The 24,349-nt window shown below is 45.1% G+C and overlaps 1 protein-coding gene and 1 pseudogene across 1 annotated transcript in view; one reads left to right on the top strand and one right to left on the bottom strand.

Moving 5' to 3' along the window:
* The window catches only part of WBP1L (WW domain binding protein 1 like), a 57,127-nt gene that overhangs the window by 22,582 nt on the left and 10,196 nt on the right, over positions 1 to 24,349 (bottom strand). The gene's annotated exons all lie outside the window — the stretch shown is intronic.
* On the top strand, positions 22,480 to 22,634 carry LOC138376777 (U4 spliceosomal RNA; annotated as a pseudogene).

The following is a 24,349-nucleotide window of genomic DNA, read 5'->3' as shown; positions in this document are numbered from 1 at the left end:
GAAAACAATAAAAAAATTTTTTTCTTTCATTAAATTAGAAAGGATTTTTTTTTTTTTTTTTTTTGAGTCAGAGTCTTACTCTGTTGCCCGGGCTAGAGTGCTGTGGTGTCAGCCTAGCTCACAGCAACCTCAAACTCCTGGGCTTGAGCAATCCTCCTGCCTCAGCATCCTGAGTAGCTGGGCCTACAGGCATGCGCCACCATGCCCAGCTAATTTTTCCTATATATATTTTTAGGTGTCCATATAATTTCTTTCTATTTTTAGTAGAGACGGGGGGTCTCACTCTTGCTCAGGTTGGTCTTGCACTCCTGAGCTCAAACGATCCGCCCGCCTCGGCCTTCCAGAGTGCTAGGATTACAGGCGTGAGCCACCGCGCCCGGCCAAGGATTGTTTTGTTTTCAACGTTTTTATTCTATTTTCATAATAATACCATGGCCTCAAGGAAAAAAAATTTTATTCTAGTGTGGTAGTCAATGTATTACTAGCTAAGGAGTTCAATTCCATCCTTTCCAATAAAGGGCAAGCCATTGCCAAAAGTTAACCAAGACTCTGGCTTGTATGCACTGGGATATTAGGAATGGATTTTAATGCTATTTGGTTGAGTTCAGCAATTTTCCAAAAGAACAAATTGCCTGGGCTAGACAGGCAAGATCCTCTAACCAAGCCAGTAAATCTTATCTGATAAGATTCAGCCTCATCCCTCAGATCTGGTTAAGTGTGGTTTACCACCTAAGGGCTCTGGACCCCAGCTTCCTGGGCTCTGGAGTACCCTATCCCCCATCCTCTAGCTGTAGAGTACCCTGAAGGGTAGAGCCAAAGACTGGAGTTAGTGACACACCTGAGAAAAGTCTAGAACCAACAGAGGCACCTGCTGCTTCAAGATGTGCCTGGAGCGTGTGCTGCTGAGGGGAGTTCCAGGGGCCCCTGCTGTAGTGAGGACAAGAGCCCATTCACTGCAACCTGTCAGGGCCTCCTGGAACAATTTGGTCTGGGGCCTCCCAAAGACTGACACTAACCGAGAATCTGAGGAAAGGCAACACCAGTGCATCAGGACAAATCAGGGCACCTTACAAATAAGTGAATTTGCCCCCAAATAATAACGAACACACTTAGACAATAAATGCAACAAAACAGAGTTGTGTTTCCCAACATATGGTTCATGAGCCCCAAACCATCTGGAGTGTTTATTAAGAGTGTAGACTGAGACCCTCTGCGTGCAGTGACTGAAAATTTGCCTTTTAAAACATGCTCTCCTGGCTATGTTCACATACATTCAAGTTTAAGAACCACTGCCCTAGATCTATGAAGAATATACAATAAATACTTCCTGCCCTCTGGGAGGCTGAGGTGGAAGGATCGCTCGAGGTCAGGAGTTCAAGACCAGCCTGAGCAAGAGCGAGACCCCGTCTCTACTAAAAAAATAGAAAGAAATTATCTGGACAACTAAAAAAATAAAGAAAAAATTAGCCGGGCATGGTGGCACATGCCTGTAGTCCCAGCTACTCGGGAGGCTGAGGCAGAAGGGTTGCTTAAGCCCAGGAGTTTGAGGCTGCTGTGAGCTAGGTTGACACCACGGCACTCTAGCCTGGGCAACAGATCAAGACTCTGTCTCCAAAAAAAAAAAAAAAAAAAAAAGAATTGGTAAAAAAAGAAAAAAAAAAGTTCCTGCCCTCTAAACACAGAATAGACTAATAATCTTTTTCTAGAATCCCTAACATGTTCTAACACAGTTACTCCCAAAAGTACCTATGTAGAATCAAGGCATATTAAATTATTTATACTCTCTCTGCCTCACTTAACAAAAGAATACACACACTAGATTATAAACATAAATCTCAAAAAGAAGTGACATGTTAGCTAGGTACACTCCCCTCCACACAAGGACTGCTACTGCCAACGGTGCACTGCAATTGGATCCTCATTAAACGGCCCCCAAACAGAGCAGCCAGCAAAGAAATTAAAATCCATTTCCTGTGTTGCTATTAGGAACCTGAATAACAAATTCAGAAAAAGACACTTGACCCTGGTAGGAAAATCCCAGAGCAAAAATCGGAAGTTGCAACAGATCCCACGGTTTTATTAAGGTCCACTTGTCAACGTCCTAGTGCATGCAAGCCTGTGGGGTCTGGCTAGCTGCAGCAGCACAGGACATTAGGTTGACATTAGGTTATTGTACCACTCTTTCACTCCTGGACACTTACAAGGAAAAGCAGTCCTCAGCAATCCCTCATCATTGGCCTCTCCTGCTACAGGATAAGTCCACTGAGAAATACGTCTTCCTTAGCAAGGGCAGGTACAGAGAGCTGAGGGCTGAAATAGCAGGCAGCATGTGGGGGAGTAGGTAAGTAGCAGGTGGCACTCAGGGAGAGAAGGAAAGCTGTCATCTGTCCACAGTTGGTCCCATGAGGAAGGTCCTTTCCTTCCTACTGTTGCATCACTGCCTCCCCCTTCTGAAAGTGGGGATTGCAAACTGGTGGCCCTGAGGCCACAATAGGCTCACTAATGAGTTCTGTGCCCACATCAACTTTTTAAAAAATGGAGTTCGAGACCAGCAAGAGTGAGAGACCCTATCTCAAAAAAAAAAAAAAAGGTATTACCTGTCAACATTTATTCATACAAAACTTCAGATTTCCAGTTTATCTTGAAAAATCAAGGCCCACATTCCTGCAGGGCTGTACCAGAGGCTGGGGCAGAGATGGACATGGCCTCCAGCTACACCAGTCTCCACACTCCCACCCACCCTGCTAGTGCCTACTGGCCAGTAATCCCATTTGCTTGATTCAGTCATGTCACTGCCTGGCCCCTAACTGATCATTACCTCCTGCTCTCAAGATTAGTAGATTGTTCAACCGCTTACGCTGAGGTTAAGGCAGACTAAAGAGACCTAAAGGTAAGCAGCAGACACCTGAATTCGCTACACTGAGGCTCCCGCAGCACCTTAAACATGGCATATCAAATAGGTACCTGGACAAAGAGGGGCCCATCTCCACTGCACTCGGGGAATACTTCCTGATAATCTGGAAAACCTCCTGCCACAACGGCGTGGAAAAGAGAAAGAGTCTGCCCAGTGACTCTGTGTCTCAAGCACTGGACTAGGTGTTTTTTACCTATGTTATTTATTTCCCTTTTGACAGGAAACAAGGAAACTGAGGTTCAGAGCAATCATACAGCTAAAAAAAAAAAACTTTATGGACGTAAAGCCCAAAATTTAGTGGAAAGAATTTAGTGCTTAGAGGTCATCCTAAGCTTTCATGCAGGATGCTGACAGGCACAAGGACAGATAAGATACGGACTTTGCCTTCGAGGTACTCTGTAATAACTGTTAGGTTAAAAAAAAAAAAAAAAAAAAGGTTTACGTTTCAATTCTTACTGTTGACAAGCTTCCTAAAATATTCAAGTTCATTTTGTCCCTTTATAAGTGCAATCTAATTAACACAATTTGTTCTTTATTTAATGATTTGTAAAGTGGCAAAGCCTCAGGTTCATCATTTGCAGCAATGATGATACACACACATATAAATATGTATTATAATTAATATATATAGTACACATTTACATAAAGAGGTCTGGCTTTAACAGCCAACCTCTTATTTCAGCCTGCCAGCCAGCACCCTGCAAGAGGTCTGAAGAGGTGCCACTACTCCCAATTTACAGATAAGAAACTGACATGTAGACTAAGACTGCAGATGACAGAATCGGGACTATCAAAACCCTGATATTCTGACTTTTGGTTCTGTGTTCTTTCTATGACTGGGTTCTAGCTCATCAATGTCTTTACTATGCCCTAAAAATGGCTCTTGGTCAAATAAATTACCCACTTCTTCTACTTCTTCTTTTTTTAAGAGACAGGGGGTCTCACTTTGTTGCCCAGGCTGGAGTGTAATGGCATGAACATAGCTCACTGCAGCCTTGAACTCCTGGGCTCAAGCGATCCTCCTGCCTCAGCCTTCCAAGTACTTGGGGACTACAGGTGTGCACCACCATACCCGGCTAATTTTTAAAAAATATTTTGTAGAAACAGGGTCTTGCTATGTTGCCAGGCTGGCCTCAAACTTCTGGCCTCTGAAAGTGCTGGGATTATAGGTGAGAGCCACCGTGCCCAGCCTAAAATACCCACTTCTTTGCCTAGAAAGAAAAAGGTATAAATTTCAAAAGGAGCTGAAATATTGAAGGTACAAATTAATTTGCTACTGATGTGCTTAAAAAGAAATTCAGCACAGTTTCATTAGACAGTGAAAAGCACATGCCACGTCTCATTCCTCATTTTAAGCATAATTCTAAATTTAACCCCATTTTTTTTTCTCAGCAGTTCCATCCCACAGCAGCAGACTTTTTGGGAGCAAAGGAGATCATAACAGGATTTGCCTTGTGCAGCTGCCTGTCTAGGGACCAGTACCAGAGATTTATTGCCAGCAAAAAGTTCAACGCTGTTCAAGGGCACTGTTTACTTCTACCTTGGACAAAGGGTCACATTAAAAATGGTCTCACTGCAAACAGATGCAAGATAAAAGAAGTCTTTGGAATCCGGAGTCTGTATCTCCAAAAGACTCTGAAAAATTTTAAAGAAACATATGAACTTTCTGAACTCTAAAGACCTTGACTTAAAGATTAAAACAGACTTCAGATGAACTGGAAAAGGGAAGATTTAACATGTGATCATCAATAGATTACAATAAGCCCAAGCCACAGCAATAGGTATGTGGCTTGAAATTCAGCCAGTTATTAAAATAACCATAGCCAAAATCATTAAGCTGAACATAATAGAGTTATCGGGTACTACTGAGATCCTGCCCTTCTGCAGGATGGTTATCCAGATTATTCAAAATAAGAGATGAAATTTCAGTTCCAGAAGGGCTCGGTCATATCTACTGGCTCACAAAAATCGACTCTATACCTGCTGTTGATAAGACATAGTATCTGCTGATTGAAGGGACAAACAATGCCAAGATTCTAAATCTCTGGGCAGGTAATTAACACATATTGCTTAGAATGCCGCAGGAAAAGGTACACCTATTTCCCCTTTATTATAACAACTCAGTCCTTCCCTCAGTCCTGTGACTCCCGCTTCCTAAGCAGAGTGGAGTGCCAGGCATCAGTGGTTTCTACCTGAAGGTTTCTCCCCCTTGGCACTACTGACACTTGGAGTCAGATAATTCCTTGTAGGGGACTCTCCTGTACACTGCAGGATGTTTAGCAGCATCCTTGGCCTCTACTTGCTAGATCTGTCAGTAGCAACTTCCCACTCCTCTCGTTGTAACAACCAACAATGTCCAAACATTGCCAGATGTCCTGGGGAGTGGGAGGGGGCGGCAAAATTGTTCCTAGTTTAGAACCACTGCTCTAGACAAATTGCACCACATAATTTTGTGCAGAATCGTGTTCCATCCAGTCGTATTCCCTGAGTGCCTCACAGACTCCTGACTCTAAATTCCCCGAGGGCAGGACAGATGTCAGTCTCACAGGTGTACCTACCCTCGCAAAAAAACCTTCAGAAAGTACTGAACTGCTGACTACCGAGTCAAATGACCACAGGAGCTGGTCGTCCCCAACACTCCCTGTGCCTCTTAGCTACATAGTACAGGCAGCAACATATGGGGATGTGATTTTCACATGACCAGTGAGAAACCGACCCATGGCTCTCTGGCCATGACAGGTTTACAGTAACCCAGCACCATCCAAGCCTGGCCCATAAATCTGGAACCTCACACAGAGACGGAGGAATGATCGCATGCTCTATTTTTGCTGGCAGCCCACCCCAGCCGATCCTAACCTCCCCCTCACACTCCAGAGCCACACTCAGAGGGGATGGGAGATCACAGGTATTCACACCACTGCCTGTCTGGTGGGTAACCAGAAATTTCAAACCCTTGATGAAAACCACATAAGTTGGACAATACCTAAAACCAAATTGAGACCATGCGTCACTGTTCAGTGGGAGCCCCTGAAATCATGTGTGTTAAGCAAGAGAACGAAACAATAATAAATACTCTGGCCTCCCTGATGCAATGCCCAAGGGAACCAACGTCTTATGTGCAACACAGTACCAGCAAACCCTAAGCCACTTTCAGGAAATGAAGTCAGCGTGTCACATTTCAGCCATTCTCCAAGCAAGTCTCCCTTGCTCCTGAAGCGTGTATAGCTTTCTGTCGCTGTCCCTACTCCTATTTTAGTTCAAAGAACAAAAGATAAGTCAAGTCAGTCACCTCCCAGGATTGAATCACCATTTCCAGCAACCAAAAACAGAAGGCTCTTGTAAGGTCCAGGGTTCAACTTCAGTTGAGCCCTGCCCAGAGAAGCAATGGCTACAGAGATGCACAGAAATGGCTACAGGCAAGTCAACATTCAAGGCTCTTGAAACTCACTATTGCTACAAATTAGCAACATAGTCTAGAAGCTCCAAGAAGAGCTAAGAAACTAGTATCTGCATCCCAGGGAATTAGGGGAAGAGAAGGAGTTTCAAAGCAATTTTTTAAATAGCCCCAAATTATTCTGTTTTCCTGGACTAAAATTTACCTCTTCAAGGCAAAAGGGAGGGAGGGGGTAGGCCACACTCGTGGGATATCACTGGAGGAAATGACTGTTTTCTTTGGCTCCATCCTGGATAAAAGTTTCAAAATCAGCAGCCACAGTCCCCTTTTCCACTAAGTTACTGTCCAAGCCACCACTTTCTCTTTGCTTTGATAACAGAGGTGTGATGAAAAACAAGCCATGTTCCTCCAAAACAAAACAAAACAAAAGCAGCTTCTTTCAACAGAGAGAGTTGAGGGTTCAAAAATTAACCTGAAAGAGCCTGGGTAAGCACCAGGCTTTAGGTGACAGCAGGGAATTGAGGTGTTATGTGGAGCATCAGAAGAGTTTTACAAATCAGTTCAGATAAGGATCCTGGCTTCAACCTTTGGTAGTATAAACAAGCATCACTTTGCTGCGTTATATACAGCTAGTTCCCTTCCAAGTAGGGTTTTGCTCAGTTTGTCCTGATCCTGGTGGAGAGAGGTTAAGCACAGAGGGTACCGGTGACTGGGAAGCAACACTTGGTCCTCTGCAGAGCACAGAGCAGACCCACAGCAGACTGTGGGTGTGTATGTACCCAACCAGAGCAATGTGCAGGAGCAGGGCGACACCAAGACCTGCAGTCCAGTCCCACCACTGCCACACATTAGCCTTGGGATCTGAAACAGGTAACTTCTCCTTGAGTTTGTTTCCTATAGTAAAAAGAAGATAAGGCCTTGCACAGTAAAAAGAAGGCCAGCGTGGTGGCTCATGCCAATAATCCTAGCACTTTGGGAGGCTGCAGTAGGATGATTACTTGAGCCCAAGAGTTCAGGGTTAAAGTAAGCTAATGATCCTGCCTCCGCACTCTAAGCCTGGGTGACAGGGAGTGAGATCCTATCTCTAAAAAGAATAAAAATGAAAATAAAAATAAAAAAGAGGAGATAAGACCACCTCCCTCATGGGTGACTTTGCAGTGAAATAATAAATGCCCCAAGTAAATGCTAATATTCAGCAGTTTAGGGGTTAAATTGGAAGCTGGCAAATTCCCTCTTCCCTCTTTCCTCTCCCCAGCCATGGCGCCCACCCTGAAGCTTTGGGCTGCTATTGTCATAGCCCTTTCAGTGCTCTCCTTGGGAGACTCTAAGGCCACTTCCTATGCACAGGGAGTAAGTGCCATTCAATATTCTGTTTGACTTGTCACATTCAGCATCAGGCCTGGTAAGAGCTCACCCTTTCAAGAATACAAATAGCCCCTTGGGCCAGGAGTTGCCATCTGTGCCTCTTTCCATGACAAATTCAACATGGGCAAGGGACCCTAAGAGGGTTCCAGAGCCACCCCAGTTTTGTTGGAGACTACTCATCTCATCTGCGTGGACAGTCTGGGAGAATGATGGGGTCCTTCTCACAGAGAGAGGCAACATTCCAAGATGCAAGATGTAAATTACTATCTTTATGGATCTATTCTGCGTTCCATCAACTGGAACTTACCATCGACTGGTCCTTCCACACACCTAACACCTACAGTACAACAGCTGATACTACCGGATGGATGTGGAAAGGGCCACGTGCAGAAGGGTCATCTCTTTACACCTCTGAATTCCCGCAGCATTCCATTCCACTCTAATGTCATCTGCCACCACCTGACCTTCTAGTTACCTGTGTACTTGTTCTACTTTTCCTACCTGACTAAGTAAATCCCCTCAGGGCAGGGATTGAGTTAATACCCCTTTGTATCTACATGTTTTGAACAGAATAGGTGCACAATATTTTCAGACATAGAATATTGATAATAAGAATCCTTCAGCATTACCAAATCAATGCCTTCTGGATAAACATGAAATAGAATTCATTCAAATCAGCAGACTAAGAACATTCTGTTGCAATCATGTTCTCTGGAAATCAGTAATCCATTTATTAGGTACACGTGATGTATTCTCTCTTAGCCAGAAAACCTATTTTCTGATCTTGTCAGATAATAAAGAGCATGCCCAACTGTGTGTTATATATAAAACTTGGTATATAGTGCCATACCCAAAAAATTTAGTTAAGTGACTGTCTTCTTCTGAACTTTGGCTCCTCTAAGCACAGAAAGATCATCCTTTAGTTAACACTGTAGTTTCCAGTGGGCTGTGTCACCTGTCCCTAGCATGAAAGAACTAATACATGCTACAGCTTATCTGCCCTTAGACACTGAAATCATGCCACACTCATTACTAGACTGAAGGGCCCTCATGTTTTCCTCCTTCTCTGTGTCCACAAAAGACACCAATACCTGGTGAGTCAAGGTCCTTGTCTTCCCTCAGGAAAGCACAATACTAAGACTCAGAGATGAATGACAGTTTCCCTTCTCATCAGCAGAAGGAAACAAAAACATCACTCCCAACCTGATCTGTCTGGAATGCTCTTTCCCCAGTTTATATGCCTGGTAGACTACTCATCCTTCAAGACTCAGATCCGATATCACCTTCTCAGAAAAGCCGGCCATATCCACGCCCTCCCCAGGCCTGATTTAGATACTTGCCCAGGCTCTGCTATCCGAGTCCCTGGACATTGCTGTTACAGTCTCAGCACACTGTCCTGTAAGTATTTCCATGCCACTAAACCCTAGACGACAGAGTCTCTCAAAGTGTGGCCTGAAACAACCTAGGTCAGAAACACCTGGGGAATTTAATAGAAATGCATATTCCTGGGCCCTGGCCCAGGACCTACCAATTACATTTTTAAAAGCCCCACTCCCAGGTGACTTTTATGGTTTTGAGAACTATTGCATTAGAGAATAAGCTCCCTGGAAGTAAGGATTAGGTATCTTTGTATCCTCTGTGCCAGGCCACATTCATTAAGCAGTCAAAATCTCCATGCAGTGGCATTTTCCAGTAGATGCTGCAAGCAGGAGATTCTTCCACAGAGTAAAATGCAAATGGGCATACAAAGAGGCAAGCAGCCTCTTATCTCCTACCTGGGCAGGCTAGAAATAAATATGCCCTAACTAGAACAGTGCATTATCACCCTCTACTCTCATAGACATCAGGCAATGCAGTCTAGGTAGTGAGAAAAATCCAGGATTTGGAAAAGATCTGGAAAAAAAAAAAAAAAACAGTTCAATTACCATTTCTTTTTCTTTTTTTTTTTTTTTACCCCTGAGACAGAGTCTTGCTCTGTTGCCCAGGCTATGATACTGCTGTGGAATCATCCTAGCTCACAGTAACCACAAACTCCTCGGCTCAAGCGATCCTCCTGCCTCAACCTCCTGAGCAGCTAGGATTACAGGCATGTGCCACCACACCTGGCTAATTTTTCTATTTTTAATAGAGACAGGGTCTCACTGTTGCTCAGGCTGGTCTCGAACTCCTGACCTCAAGTGATCCTCAGGCCTCGATCTCCCAGAGTGCTAGGATTACAGGCGTGAGCCACTGTGCCCAGCCACCAATTACCATTTCTCTAGCTAACTGAGCAACTTTGGACAAATGGCTTAACTTTCTTAAGCCTCAGCCTGCACCTCTGTAAAAACAGAGTAATACTACATAGGACATGGATTAAGGGGAAAAAAAATAAATGAAAGTACACACATATATGATAAAGATTAATAGTATACATTATTTTTTGTGGGTTTTTTAAACAGATTTCTCACCAAGTAATGTTTAGAAGTCTGGCTTTTACCTGGCTCCAACAAAGGACACTGTTACACTGTCACACACAGAAATACAAGAAATAAACAAAATTATGTAACAAAAAATACTAAATACTCTGAAGTTTGTACAGGCAGGGTTTGAATCACAGAAGCCTTGGGCGGGAAGGGCCCTCAGAGGTCCTCTAATTCAGTCTTCTACCAGGAAACTGTTCAGAAACGAGGGCTAAAGATTCATCTGCTCTAAGATGCTCTCATGACATCCTTCCCAACCCCCACTCTCATTGAACATTTTAATTTCATGCTACCCACCACTTCATCCTCTTACTTCATGGAGCAGAGGTTATTGGACACAGGCCCTCCCCTTCTTTCCACCTCAGTACATAAGATTATTAGTATCTTGGTACAGGAAGAGACGGCCTCCCAACTATAAGTAAACGCACAAAGTAGTCACTGAATACAAGAGCTCATTCCCAAGACTCTGGGCTCCCACCTCCAGCCATACCCACCACCTCTGTAAAGGCACTGTCTGTCCCCTATCTTCTAGTTTCCTGTCCCCCTGCAGTCCTGCATCCTTTTGGAATGAAAAAAGTAATAGTTAAGCCTACTCTCTGCCAGCCAAGGTGCTAATTTTTACATACATTCTTTTGTGAAATCCTCTTCCACTAGGTATTATTATTTGCATTTCAAAGATGAGGTTTGGAGCTGTTAAGGGGCCTGCCCAAGATTCTAGGGGAGTCAAGACATGAAGGCAGGTGTCTCCAGCTCCCAACCCCACTCCTTCCACTACGTCGGCAGTTTCCCCCTCCCCGCCTGCTGTCCTATTTCCAACATTGCTCAAAATCCTCCCCAGGGCTCACTCTGCCCAAAGGTTAAAAGGACAGCCTTTCTTGCGGGGTAGGGGAGGTATTCAAAATGGGCACCCTTCTGCCTAGCAGCTGCATCAAAGGGACACTGAAGATTAACAAGGAGCCATTATGGAATGTTTGGGGCTTTTCAGAGAAGCTTCCTTTTAACAGGATTTTAGGCAACTGCAAAGCAGATTTGCTCACCTAGCTCTGTTCTCAGAGTCCGAGTAAAGCCGCAGTCCCTAGCAGCTCCATAGACTCTAAGGCTTCTGGTTTGAGCTCATCTGTGGCTTTTCCTCACCCAGGAGCCAGCAGCAGAGGGTGTGTGTGGCCGTCCCCACCCCCGCTTACCGCTGGTTACAGTTATGCATTCCAGCACAGACAACCCTCTCAGACCAGAGGAGGGGGGGGCGGGTGTCCGACTCTCAGAAGCCCTGGAACAAATAGTTGGCAACAGCTGTGTTCTCAGCAGACAGCAGTTGGTCACTGGCTACTGTTTTCTCATTCCACGCTAGGTTACCGGCCCTAGTTTACCAGCCCCTACTTCAAAGAACGGCTCACAAAGCAATTACGTCTCTGCCACAGGGGTCTGTTTGCCTTGAAAACTGGGGTCACCTCCACACCCTGTCCCCTTGAGGTGTCCAGGACGTCCCTCAGCCACACAGCCCCGCTACATGCTTGAAAGGAAGAAAGGCTTCCCTTTAAAAGAAGAACAGAACCCCTAGCCCCACCCTCGCCCGAGTCCCCTCACAACCAGAGAGAGGACCGGGAGGAAATCTCTGCTAACTAGCCAAGTCAAAATGGAGAAGGAATGAAAGGGATTTTGAGCAAGAATCCCACTCTGCCTCCCCCGTCCCCAGCCTCACTCTTCAACCATTTCCTCCAGGAAGCTTCAGAAACAGCTTTATGGTGTCTAGTGGAAAATCAGAACTGGACAGCCCTAGAGAGACCCCAGGGATATGAGGGGTTAAGAACACGGTGGCTCTGAAAGTGAGGAGCAACTAGCAAACAAGAAGGGACGACTGGAAATTTCTGTGTGGGAGCAGGCCTGTGATAACGGAGAGACATTTTCTAAAATACTCCCTCCACCCAAAGCAGTAGTGCAATAAACAAGCTCCCACCCTTCTTCCCTTCCCAAGCCCAATCCCTGTAGAACCAATTCAATTACCTGTCTAAGACCCAAAAGGAAAGGCATCCTGCCAGAGCATCGTCCACACTAACGTTTGGAACAAAGGGCTTTTAAAAGTTAAGGTCTTGGAATGAGCATTGCCCCTGGTGGGCCTGTGCTCGCCTTCCTTAGCAAAGGAGAGAAAGTAAACAGAGTCCTGGGACCGAGCAGGCAGCTCCCTCCTGCTCTCCTGCTACTCCCCCCGCCTGGCTCCCCCCTTCTCGTGACATATCTCAGACGCAGCAAAGCCGAAGCTGTCTGCCAAGGGGGAAATGACATCAGTTCAGGCACAGCAGAAAAAACTTCAGACAGCTGCTGTGGAACACTGAGGAGGATGTGCTGCAGACCCACGGTGCCCAGCACCGGACCCACCTAGAGCCTGCAACGGGAGCACAGCGGGGGCTGCTCCCTGCTCCCGGGAGCACCCCTCGGCTCTGAACAGGCTCAGGAGACCATAAATCAAGTCCCTGAAGCTGAAAACAGCGACATTTCTCTGAATAAGGACCGACTCTATAGCTCCCGAGGTATTGTTTCTCCTCCTTGAAAAGGAAAATCAAGCCCAGTGATGGTCAGTTTCCCAGAAACTTTTCCACCCCCACCCCTGCCAGAGTCAGAGCTCAATAAATAATAGCACATTAAGCCCGGCCTTCCCAACTTTCTCTAGGGAATGAGGAAATTCGCAGGGAGGGCTTGGAGAAGCACCTTTTCCCCAGCTAAGGTGGGAAGGACGTGCTACCTTGGGCGCTGACCTCTCAAGCCCTCGCTTCTACAGGAGAGTTTATATTTCATAAACAAACTTGCGCGTGTACAGGTGCCAACATCTTTCCTCACTTGTCTTACAAAAGGTACAACAAGTCCCACAGCAGCTTCCAAGGTGCCAGAAAAGCAGATCGTCTATATTTATACCAACTCTCGCTTCAGGAAAGTTCACCACCTTAGGTTTGTTGTGTTTTCTTCACTAAGTTCAGTTTAAGGAGAAAAGGGTTCCCTAACAGCAAGCTCTGCACAAGAGGCAGAGGCCCTGGGGTTGGCGTCCTGCTCTGACTTTTCCTAGTCAGTGGTGTAACCCAACTCTCTTTTGGCCACTCTCCCTTAAACACCAGGTCACAGCAGCTCTCCCCGGGCCTGAATCCTCTACCAAAGACAACACTAGCAAAGGACAAAAGGTTCCTGTTTGGATTTGGGTATGCAGAAATGACTCCTGAGAACCATCTTCAGGGGAACTTTATAAATCCAAAGTTACTTTCTAATAACTTCTTAGGCTGCAAATTAATTACAATTTCCATGACTCAAAGCGAATGTATCTCATCTTTCTTTTTATTTTCTGCAACAATTTTCTTTCTGTGACATTTATCCAAGGCCTCCATGGCAGTGATACTGTGCTAGACATGACCCATGGAAATCAGAAATGATTGTTGCAAATTAATATCTATAACCCCCCCCAGGACAATAAATTAGCAGCACACAGCACTTACAGCACGGTCAGGTGCCAAAAGTACTTTGTGATCATTAGAATCCAGCCAGACACACAACGGGCTTGCTGCAGGTCCCCACGGATGGTCAAGGTCACCTCGACTTTCCTGACAAGGAAATGAATGTGCCAAGCTGCCTGAGCCATTTCCTTGAGACTCAGGAAAAGCAGGGATTGCACCCTTACTGCTATGGAGTGTGAACCAAAAACAAATTCTTAAGGCTCAACCCCCCACAGGCTGACTGAATGGACCCCCTCCCGGCCAAAGGAATATCCTAAAACTAAATTACCCACTGTGAGGAGGGAGGTCTGACATGCCTCACCACGTCCCCCTCCCTTCTAGAGGACATCCTTTGTTAACCCATTAACAGGCCTAAGGGTATGCAAGACAAACCTGCAGGTCCTCAATTTACACAACAAATATATGTCCAGGTGGCTTAGCTCTGATAAACAGCTCCTTATGTTAAAACATTCCAAGCCTTTAGACAAAGCTTCAAGTCTTTAACCAATTACAAGTCAAAGAATCTTTAAACCCACCTATAACCTCTAAGCCCCAACCCCCCCTTCAAGATGGCCCAAAGAGATGGCCCAACTTTTCGGGCCAAACCAATGTATGCCTCCCACGTATTGATTTATGACTTTACCTGTAACCCGTCTCCCTGAAATGTATAAAACCAACCTGTAACCCAGCCACACCCAGTCCCCTTGCTCAAGGCTTCTTGGGCGTGGCTCCAGGTCAGGATCCTCAAATTTGGCTCAGAGTAAATCTCTTTAAAATTATTTTACAGAGTTTGGCTTTTTTTCCCCATTAACAGGATGAAAAAGTAAAGCTGATGTAGAAAGAAGTGGCTCCTGCTGTTTCAGGTGTTTGGGGACTCGGGAACCATTCCTGAGCAATCCCATGCCTTGCTGCCACCCTAACAAACAGGCCAAACTGCCAGACCGACGAGGCTGGACATCAAGGCATGGCCACCCAGAGGATGGCAAGAAGGCTGCTTTCAACCCTTTCATTTCCTCCATTCCCTGGCAACCACTGAGAACCACAAAACACATGTATTATTATTATTTTACATGTGTTTACAAGCAGCCCTATTGACACCTTGACACGGTTATTATTATTTTTTGAGACAAGGTCTTGCTCTGCTGCCCAGGCTAGAGTGCAGTGGCATCATCACAGCTCACTGCAACTTCAAATTCCTAGGCTCAAGGGATCTTCCTGCCTCAGCCTCCTGAGTAGCTGGGACTATAGGCACATACCACCACACCCAGCTAATTTTTCTATTTTTTGTAGAAATGAGGTCTCATTATGTTGCCCAGGTTGATCTTGAACTCCTGGACTCAAGCGATCCCCCCACCCCCCACCTTGGCCTCTCAAAGTGCTAGGATCACACGCATGAGCCACTGTACCCAGCCACATGTGGCATTTTAACTTAGGCAATCAAACTGGAGGAAAGAGCATCCTCAGCCCCTCATGGGCAACTCTGGTCTGCACGGATCTATCTAACAAAACAGATCGGCACCTGCAGTTCTCTTGGCATAAGTGTACCCATTCATTCATCCCACAGCCACTGAATGCCTACAGTGTGCCAGGCACTGTTCTAGGCACTGGAGATACCACCATGATCAAAATACCCAAGAAACCTTGCTCTGATGGGCTATGGATGCATCCCACATTTCTAAATAATATTCATTCATGATGATCTCAGAATTGCAACAAAATTACTAGAAATAAAAAAAAACTTTTTGTAAAAATGCAATCTAAATGTTCAAAACTGCATTATAGACTTCCTGATTTCCTAAAGAATCATCCTTTTATGGATGCTACTCAAGACAGTATTTCTAATCAGCATTTGTCTATTTTTATCTTCTTACAAGATTATAAATTCTTGTGTGCAACGCAGTATTTAACTCAAAGCATTACACCTACCACAATATCATATGCACTAAAAAAGTGACTGCTTTCCAAAATTTTGGGAGGCAGAGGCAGGAGGATTGCTTGAGGCCAGGAATTAGAGACCAGCCTGGGCAACACAGTGAGACTTTGTCTCTACAAAGACACACACAAAAACAATTATCCGGGCATGGTGGTGCACAAATGTAGTCCCAGCTACTTGGGAGGCTGAGGTGAGAGGATTGCTTAAGCCCAGGAGTACAAGGCTGCAGTGAGCTATGATGATGCCACTGTACTCCAGCCTGGGCGACAGAGCAAGACCCTGTCTCAAAAAAAAAAAAAAAAAGAGGTGATTGCTGATGATGGCCTCTTTCTAATTGACGTCTCCTGTTCCTTCCCTTACTGACTAACCTGCATTGAGATCTGGGGAGTGAGAAGAAAAAGAGGCTGAATTGGCAAATTCAAGCATTCCCAGGAAGGTGAGTTTCTGCCATGCCCTACAAATATTACCACAACCTAGTGATAAAGTAGTCGGCTTTGGCATTTAAGAAGCAAGATGATCATTAGCAATTTCTGGTAGCCTGAAAAAAAGGGTTCTTCTATGTACGTGATCCAGGCTCATATATGGATAAATGCCTCTTCAGATGATTTTAGTCACCTGCCTGCTAATGCAGAATTAAATTCAACACTGAATTCACCAATTTAAAAAAAAAAAAAAAAAAAGGAAGTCACACTAAGCTAGAATTAAGCAGGATTATGTTGGCAAAATGCTGCAGGTTAACAACTGGTTATGGCCCCAAGCGGTGTCTGAGATCTCCTTCCACTGACCCAGCCCCCTCCGCCCCAGTGCACAGAAACCTCAAAGATAGCACTGCTGAAAATATTACTCTTTGGATTCTGATTAACTTATCATTTAAGACTTACTACAGCATATATGATCATGGCCAGTGTAATTCATTCTTTTACTGTAGTCAATTTGTTTAAGCACTTTTTGGTAATATTTTTGTAGGCAGTTTATACATTTTTTTTTTTTTTTTTTTTTTGAGACAGAGTCTCACTCTGTTGCCCAGGCTAGAGTGAGTGCCATGGCGTCAGCCTAGCTCACAGCAACCTCAAACTCCTGGGCTCAAGCGATCCTCCTGCCTCAGCCTCCCGAGTAGCTGGGACTACAGGCATGCGCCACCATGCCCGGCTAATTAGTTTATACATTTTTAATCTTTAAATTCTGGGATTGGGGTGGGGAGAGAAAGTCACTTGTTCAACCCTGACCATGCTAGGAACTCCAACCAACCAACATCTCACACTCAATGCCACAACAAACCCATGGCGTGGGTATTATTCAATTGCAGAAACTGAGGCATATGGAGTTTAAGTAACTTGCCCAAGGTCACACAGCTAGAGAAAAGATCTGAAGTCTCTAGCTCCAAAGGCTCTTTCCTTTAATACAGGAGTCAGATATCAGAAGACCACAAGTTACCAATAGGGAAAAAAAAAAACAGCAAAAACCAGAGCTGCGGCTCAGGTGAAACGTGAAGCAGACAGCTGGTCCCTGGTCAGTGCTCCGGAGCCCTGTTTATAAGTCTGCCACTTACACACCGCACCTGACAGTGGGGTTCTAGAGCATGGAGTCAGGGCTCTCAGGTCCTAGGACTCTCCTTCCCACCCACTTTGGAGAGCTGACTTCCATGGGGGAAATGACTGGGAAAGCCCCACAGTTCTCATCTGCTCCCAACACACAAAAGACCCCCACACAAGGAGCAAGCTGGAGACCTTCCTGGGCCTTGGCTCTCAGGGAACCTGGTGAACTGTTCCCACACCCACATCATCTGGCTGACTAAGGCTGAAAGAGACTAGGGCTGAGGGCCGGGGGTGTCTTATTTCACAATCTAGGAATCTGAAGAAAGAGGGTTTCATCAGAACAGGACAGCAACTGCCAGGCTTCTAGGGTAGGAGATAATCTCCAGACGTGAGGCCATTTGACTTCCAGAGGCTTTGAACAGAGGCTGCTAGGCAGACAGAGAGTATCTAAGATAAGGGACCTTTCTTATCTTCCTCGGTTTGGGCACACACCCATTTAAATGCCTCAGTTCTGACTCAAAAAAAGGGCAACCCCAAACCAACATGAGTGCCACAGTGAAAGTTAAACTGAGACATCTTCATGTCATAAGCCCGAGGCATCCTGAAGTCATTGTTTCGGGGAAGCCACGGGACAAATTCCAAACCCAGAAGGAAGACGTGCAGAACTTCGCCAGGGAGAAGTGTTAAGGACTGCTTAGCTACCAGAAACCAAGAATACCAGCTTATCTGTGTGCTGGGGCTGGACAAAGTCAGACGTGCAGCAGGCCTGCTGAGGCAAGAACACAAACACCTCTCCTCGTTTCTGGGCAGGACAAGGAGTTCTATTAATACAAGTCACGGGGCTTATTTCTTCTACAAGCCATCCGTAAAAACCGCTGGGTGCTTCCCCACTGTTGAGTCTTTCTGGGAGGATGGCTGGGCAAACAGTTCTTAACTGCAGTATGTAATCCGTTGCTAAACATCAAATGATATATTTCAGAGAGGGAAGAGTCCATCAGATATTGATGTCTCACACTTTACAGAGAGCTTCAGAGACGTTAGGTAACTCATTCAAGGACACACACCTACTAGGCAGTGGAGCCAGCATTTCAACGGGATCTGTGTGGCTCCAAAATGGCTTGAACACACATGGAGATGGTATTTTGAAATTAACTATAATTGCCACTTTCTCTTCATTTGTGACCTGATATTCACAGTTGCATCCAGCCACGAGGGAGATATTGTGGGAGTGACAAAGATGTGCTATTGGACAATCAGTCTTGCCCTGGGGGATTATTTAGTTACCCAGTTTGGGAGAAAAGACAAGCACACACAGGAAGAAACACAGGCACTCTATAATAAATGTGGGGGGTGCGGGGGGATAGAGACAGTGACGCAAGAAGAGCTCAAAGAAGGGATGCTGTTGAGGGGTAGCATGGCCAAAGAAAGTTTTATCAAGAGATGGTTACCAAAACAATATGTAGGTTTGGGTGGGGAAGACAAGCACACTGGGCCGGCTGAGCAGGGAAACCAGGACACACAGGGCATATAAGAAGGGCAGAAAAAGATGAGGCAGAGATCAGCTGGAGGTAGATCGTACAGCCCTCCACACACGAGTCAAACGGGTTCCTTGGTCAGCACGTTTTTCTTTCTGATGATTACAGGAGTGCCGTGAATATTGAGCACAGAAATTTCTATTTTACTAAGTATCTCAGGCACTCATTTTGCTTGTTTGATGACATTTACTACTAAAATGTGATAAATCTTGGAGTTGATTTTGTTCTACTGAAGGGGTTAGGGAAGTGGAGGGAAGATACCCATGTCAATGATATAGCCTCAGTCTTTTATTTTTTTAAGAGACAGGGTCTTGCTATACTGTCCAGGCTGGAGTACAGTGGTTCAATCATTGCTCACTGCAGCCTCAAGCTCTGAGGCTCAAGCAATCCTCCCATCTCAGCCTCCTGAGTAGCTGGGACTACAGGTGCATGCCACTGCATCCAGCTTTAAATAGAGGAAGAAAAATAAAAGTAGCAGAAGCTGAAACTGGTTTACAACAACTTCCTAAGGTTTCTGCCTCTTGCTTCTCGCCCTGAAACAAGAAAATCCTGTTGTTGTTAACAATCAATCACTCCAAAAATATTTATTACCTTCATGTATCAGCATTCACTGCCATCTCCAGAGAGTACAGGGGGTCTCTGAAACTCACCACTGACAGTGGACTCTCACCAATGGTTAGTGGGCTCTTGCTGGATCTGCAATTTGAGCTTCACCAAATACAAATACGAAGCAGCCTTGTTTGTTTTTGTACCAAAACGCTGGGTTCATTTTTCCTACCTTGGAAACAATTCAACCCCAACTAATCTGGCAAGCAGCCAAAAATTACATGAAAATCAGCAAGCTCATGGCTGTCCCCAGACACATTTCATGCCTCCTTACGAACTGCCCTCTGAACCAAAGATCAGAATAAGAACAAAAGGAGGGACATGTCCATGGGTCACATCAACTACGTGATACACACCCAGATGTAACTTGGAAAGAGAATTCCATTAGGAAAATTAGGCTTCAAGGTCTCCACCAAATCTGAATTCATCTTTCACTTTTATTTTAAACTTTGGGCAAGATAAAGAGAGATGTGGTCCACTTTAAGTGGGAATGTAGGTGCAATGGTGGCTGACCCAAGGAAAGGGCCAACAGCAAGGTCATTTTATTACAGGCATCTCAACTCTGAGTCTCTGGATGCAGCTCTGGGTACAAGGTCATCAGAGCTGTCATTCTCACTGTCTAGAGAGAGACCATCTTGGTTGTGCTTTTATAGGAAAATCTACTGACTTCTGTATGTGGCTCATAAACTTAGCAAAGATATTTCACAGTTTATGTTTTAGTTGTTTATTCTCAGGCCAGCTCCTTTTACAAAGTATCTGCAACTTAGGAACAAGATGCGAAACTTTCACTTCTGTGTCCCTCCTAGTACCAAGCAGTGTCTTGCATAAGGCAGGCCCTCAAGAAAAGATTCTTACATGGATAAAGAGATGAAGACTTTAATGACTAAAGAGATGATCATAAAAAAGCTACTATAGCTGGATCCCTAAATATTAACACTGGTGACATCTGCCTGGCCACAGAAACCTGACAAACAGCTAAGAGATGAGAAGAACACCTGGATATTGTCCAAGTTCATAAAGTCTGATGCAGGGATTGGGAAACCCTCTGTGTGTCTCATTATCTGTACGTCTCTAATTTCTCAGCTGAGGAATTTAAAGCACTTAAATCATGTCAAAAGCAAAATTCCCTTTCTCAAAGTAGAGCTGGGACATGATCTAAGCCCAGAGCAATAGTTTTTCGATTATGGGGAATGGGATGAAGCTGACCTGGTTTGGCCCCTAGTCACCAGATAACTCCATTAGCAACACCTGGAAGTTGTCTTTTTTTACATAAAGGATTGTGAAACTTAATAAGGTCTAGCTGGAAGCACAGCTCATGACACCATTTCCTGGATCTTACATAACTCAAATATTATATCCTCCCTCCTTAGGCTCTTTGGTAACCAAATCTACTCCAGGTCTAAGATTTCATGGTCAAAAACACCAAAAGAAAACATTATGACAATTACCCCTCCTATGAATTATAAGGGATGAGGAAACTTCTGGAACATACATGTCCACACCCCAAGTAAAGTGATGACTAAAGGTGTTGAAACTGGAGAGGGGATCACACCAGATGCAGGGGATGCCGGGCCTTGTGTCACAGAATGCCCAACCACAGCCACGCCTAAACCCTGTTCTTCCAGGCCACAGAGAGACAAGATGTAGCAGTAAGCAAAACTACTTCAAAGATACCTTAATCTGGGGTCTAAATCATGAGAACAGCCCCAGAGCAAAACAAGGGGAATGATCAGAGAAAGGCAACTATTCCTAAAGCTTAGGAGGAAAAGGCTGCCAGTGCCTCTGAGAGAGCAATCCCTTCACCGCAAGGAGGAAAGTGAGCGCAGCCACTGGCCCTTCCCGAAAAAAATTAGCGGATGCCAATACCTTTGCACTTGCATCCACTGCTCTTCCTTGAGAAACAAAGCTTTTCCAAGGCCTTTCACTGTGCTCAAAATTGCCAAAAACATGGAGCTCACCAGTGGAGGCGCAATAAATCATTATCCTTAGAAAAAAGTCAAGGCTTTTAAGGAAGCTTAGTGCACTGCAAGAAAACACAGAGAAACACTTCAATGAAATCAGAACTCAAGGTTTATAAACTACTTTCACGTCCACTTTAGCTGCTCCTGACATCAGCTAGTAACGGGATATTACTATCCCCACTTGCCAGACAAATATACTGAAGGTCTGAAAATGTCAAGGGACCTAGGACTAGACCTAGGGTTTCCGACTGAAGGGACAGAAGTCTTCCCATGGAACTCCAGTGTATGATGCCCTGGGGGAGATTTTCCTTTAAACTAGACTGTGCTACCACATAGTCTCGTGACCCTGGGCCAATTACTTAACCTCTCTGAGCCTTCCTTACTCCTATCAGCATTGCCCAGAGACAGCTGGGAGGTCAGCCATTTCTGTGATAAAAGGCCCATGAGGTCAGAGAAGTCTACCGTCCCCTTTGGGGAGTCACAACGCATATGCTTACAGTTAAGCCTCTGAACAGTCTCACAGTTAAGAAGCCTTTTTAAACCCCAAATCTCCTACACTTTGGCCAGCAGACTCCCTTTCTAACTGGACATCTGTTCATAGCATCACTCTCTCTCCAGTGTCTTTTAATCCCTGTATTCTATATTCCATTTCCCCCTCAGCAGTGTTGCCCATATGCCGTGAAACCCCAGTACTGTACCGCAAGGGCAGGCACAGTCAGCCAGGCACGGGAGGGGACACACAGCTGCGCCCCTGGAGAGCTGAAGGTGGAGAAAATACGCTGACAAGGTCTCTTCATTTTGCCATGTTTCTCTGAACTTTTGTGCAATCTCAGATAAGAGTAGGATTTTCCAAAAAATCCTACACTAGAAATTGAGGGCAAAAGTCATAAGTTAATCTTTCACTTTATACACTAGGCAAAGGTTGGAAATGGATATGTGCATCACAGAAAATGACACAGAAAGTTTTGAGGCAGGGGAAAGGGTTTGCTGTGATTAAAACTCCATCACTTGGCCAGATGCAGTGGCTCACGCCTATAATCCTAGCACTCTGGGAGGCCGAGGAGGGAGGATCACTTAAGGTCAGGAGTTTAAGACCAGCCTGAGGAACAGCGAGACCCTGTCTCTACAAAAAATAGAAAAATTAGCCAGGTGTGGTGGCGCATGCCTGCAGTCCCAGTTACTCAGGAGGCTAAAGCAGGAGGATCACTTGAGCCCAGGAGTTTGAGGTTGCAGTGATCTATGATGATGCCACTGCACTTTTTTAGGCCTGGTGACAGAGCAAGACCCTGTTTCAAAAAAAAAAAAGCTTTGCGCGCAGTGGCAGTATCGTAGCCAATGAGGTTTATCCGAGGCGCGATTATTGCTAATTGAAAAAAAAAAAAAAAGAGAGAGAGAGAGAGAGAAAGCTGGGGTCGAAAGAATACTTTTTTTTTTTTTTTTTGAGACAGAGTCTCACTCTGTTGCCCGGACTAGAGTGCCATGGCGTCAGCCCAGCTCACAGCAACCTCAAACTCCTGGGCTCAAGTGATCCTCCTGCCTCAGCCTCCTGAGGAGCTGGGACTACAGGCATGCGCCACCATGCCCGGCTAATTTTTTCTGTATCTTTTTAGTTGTCCAGCTAATTTCTTTCTATTTTTAGTAGAGACGGGGGAGTCTCACTCTTGCTCAGGCTGGTCTACGAACTCCTGAGCTCAAACGATCCACCCACCTCGGCCTGCCAGAGTGCTAGGATTATAGGCGTGAGCCACCGCACCCAGCCTGAAAGAATACTTTTATTTTTGTATGTGTTTAAAACTTTCCATAATAAAACTTAAAGGATTCTATTCCAAATAATGTTCATTCTTGACCCAAAATATAATATGAAGCTTTTCAGAGCCCTTAAAAGAATTAAGGAACATCAAAAGCACAAGCAACAAAAGAAAAATGGATAAATTGGATTTCATCAAAATTAAAACCAGGTGTGTCTCAACCAGGTACAGTGGCTCATGCCTGTAATCCTAGCACTCTGGCAGGCCGAGGTGGGTGGATCATTTGAGCTCAGGAGTTCGAGAACAGCCTGAGCAAGAGTGAGATCCCCCCGCCCCCGTCTCTACTAAAAATAGAAAGAAATTAGCTGGACAACTAAAAAGATATAGAAAAAATGAGCCGGGCATGGTGGCACATGCCTGTAGTCCCAGCTCCTCAGGAGGCTGAGGCAGGAGGATCACTTGAGCCCAGGAATTTGAGGTTGCTGTGAGCTAGGCTGACGCCATGGCACTCTAGTACGGGCAACAGAGTGAGACTCTGTCTCAAACAAACAAACAAAAAAAACCAGGTGTGTCTCAAAGAACACTATCAAGAAAGTGGGGAGAAAACACAAAATGGGAGAAAATATTTGCAACTTACATATCTGATAAATCATACAGATTTCTTAACTGTGGGATTATTCAGAGGCTTAACTGTGAAGTGTATGCAGCATTGTGACTCTCTGGAAGAAAGGGTAGACGTCTCAGACCACGTGGGTCTCTTATCTCAGAAGTGACTGGCTCAGAGCAGTCTCTGGGCAATGCTGATAGAAATAACAAAGGCTCAGAGAGGTGACTGGCCCAGGCTCACAAGATTAGGTGGTTGCACTGTGGGATCTGGAATGCCAGAGTCCTGACAAAGTATAGTCTGAAGGAAAATCTCCACGTAGGCATCACTCACTGGGAAGACCTCTTGCCTTCCGTCAGATAAGGGGCTTTAAAATGGGCAAACATCTAAACATTCCTCCAAAGAAGATAAGAAGAATGGCCAGTAAGAACAGGAAAAAATGTTCCAACATCATTAATCAGTAGGGAAATGCAAATCAAAACCACAATGAGAAACTACTTGACACCCACTAGCATGGCTACAATAATAAAAAAAAAAAAAGACAATAACAAGTGTTAGAGACAATGTGACAATGTGGAGAAACTGGAACCCTCATACACTGCTGGTGGAGGTGTAAAATGGTGCAGCTACTTTGGAAAACTCTGGCAGTCCCTCAACAGGTTAAACATAGAGTTACTATATAACCTTATGACCCAGCAATCCCACTCCTAGATATACACCCAAGAGAACTGAAAACATGTCCCCAAAAAAACTTGTACACCACGCTGAGTGCAGTGGTGCAGGCCTGTAGTCCCGACTACTTGGGAGGCTGAGGCTGCGGCA

Source organism: Eulemur rufifrons, chromosome 28, assembly GCF_041146395.1.
Source record: "Eulemur rufifrons isolate Redbay chromosome 28, OSU_ERuf_1, whole genome shotgun sequence".
Classification (NCBI taxonomy): domain Eukaryota; kingdom Metazoa; phylum Chordata; class Mammalia; order Primates; family Lemuridae; genus Eulemur; species Eulemur rufifrons.
This window is presented reverse-complemented; position numbering and strand designations above follow the sequence as displayed.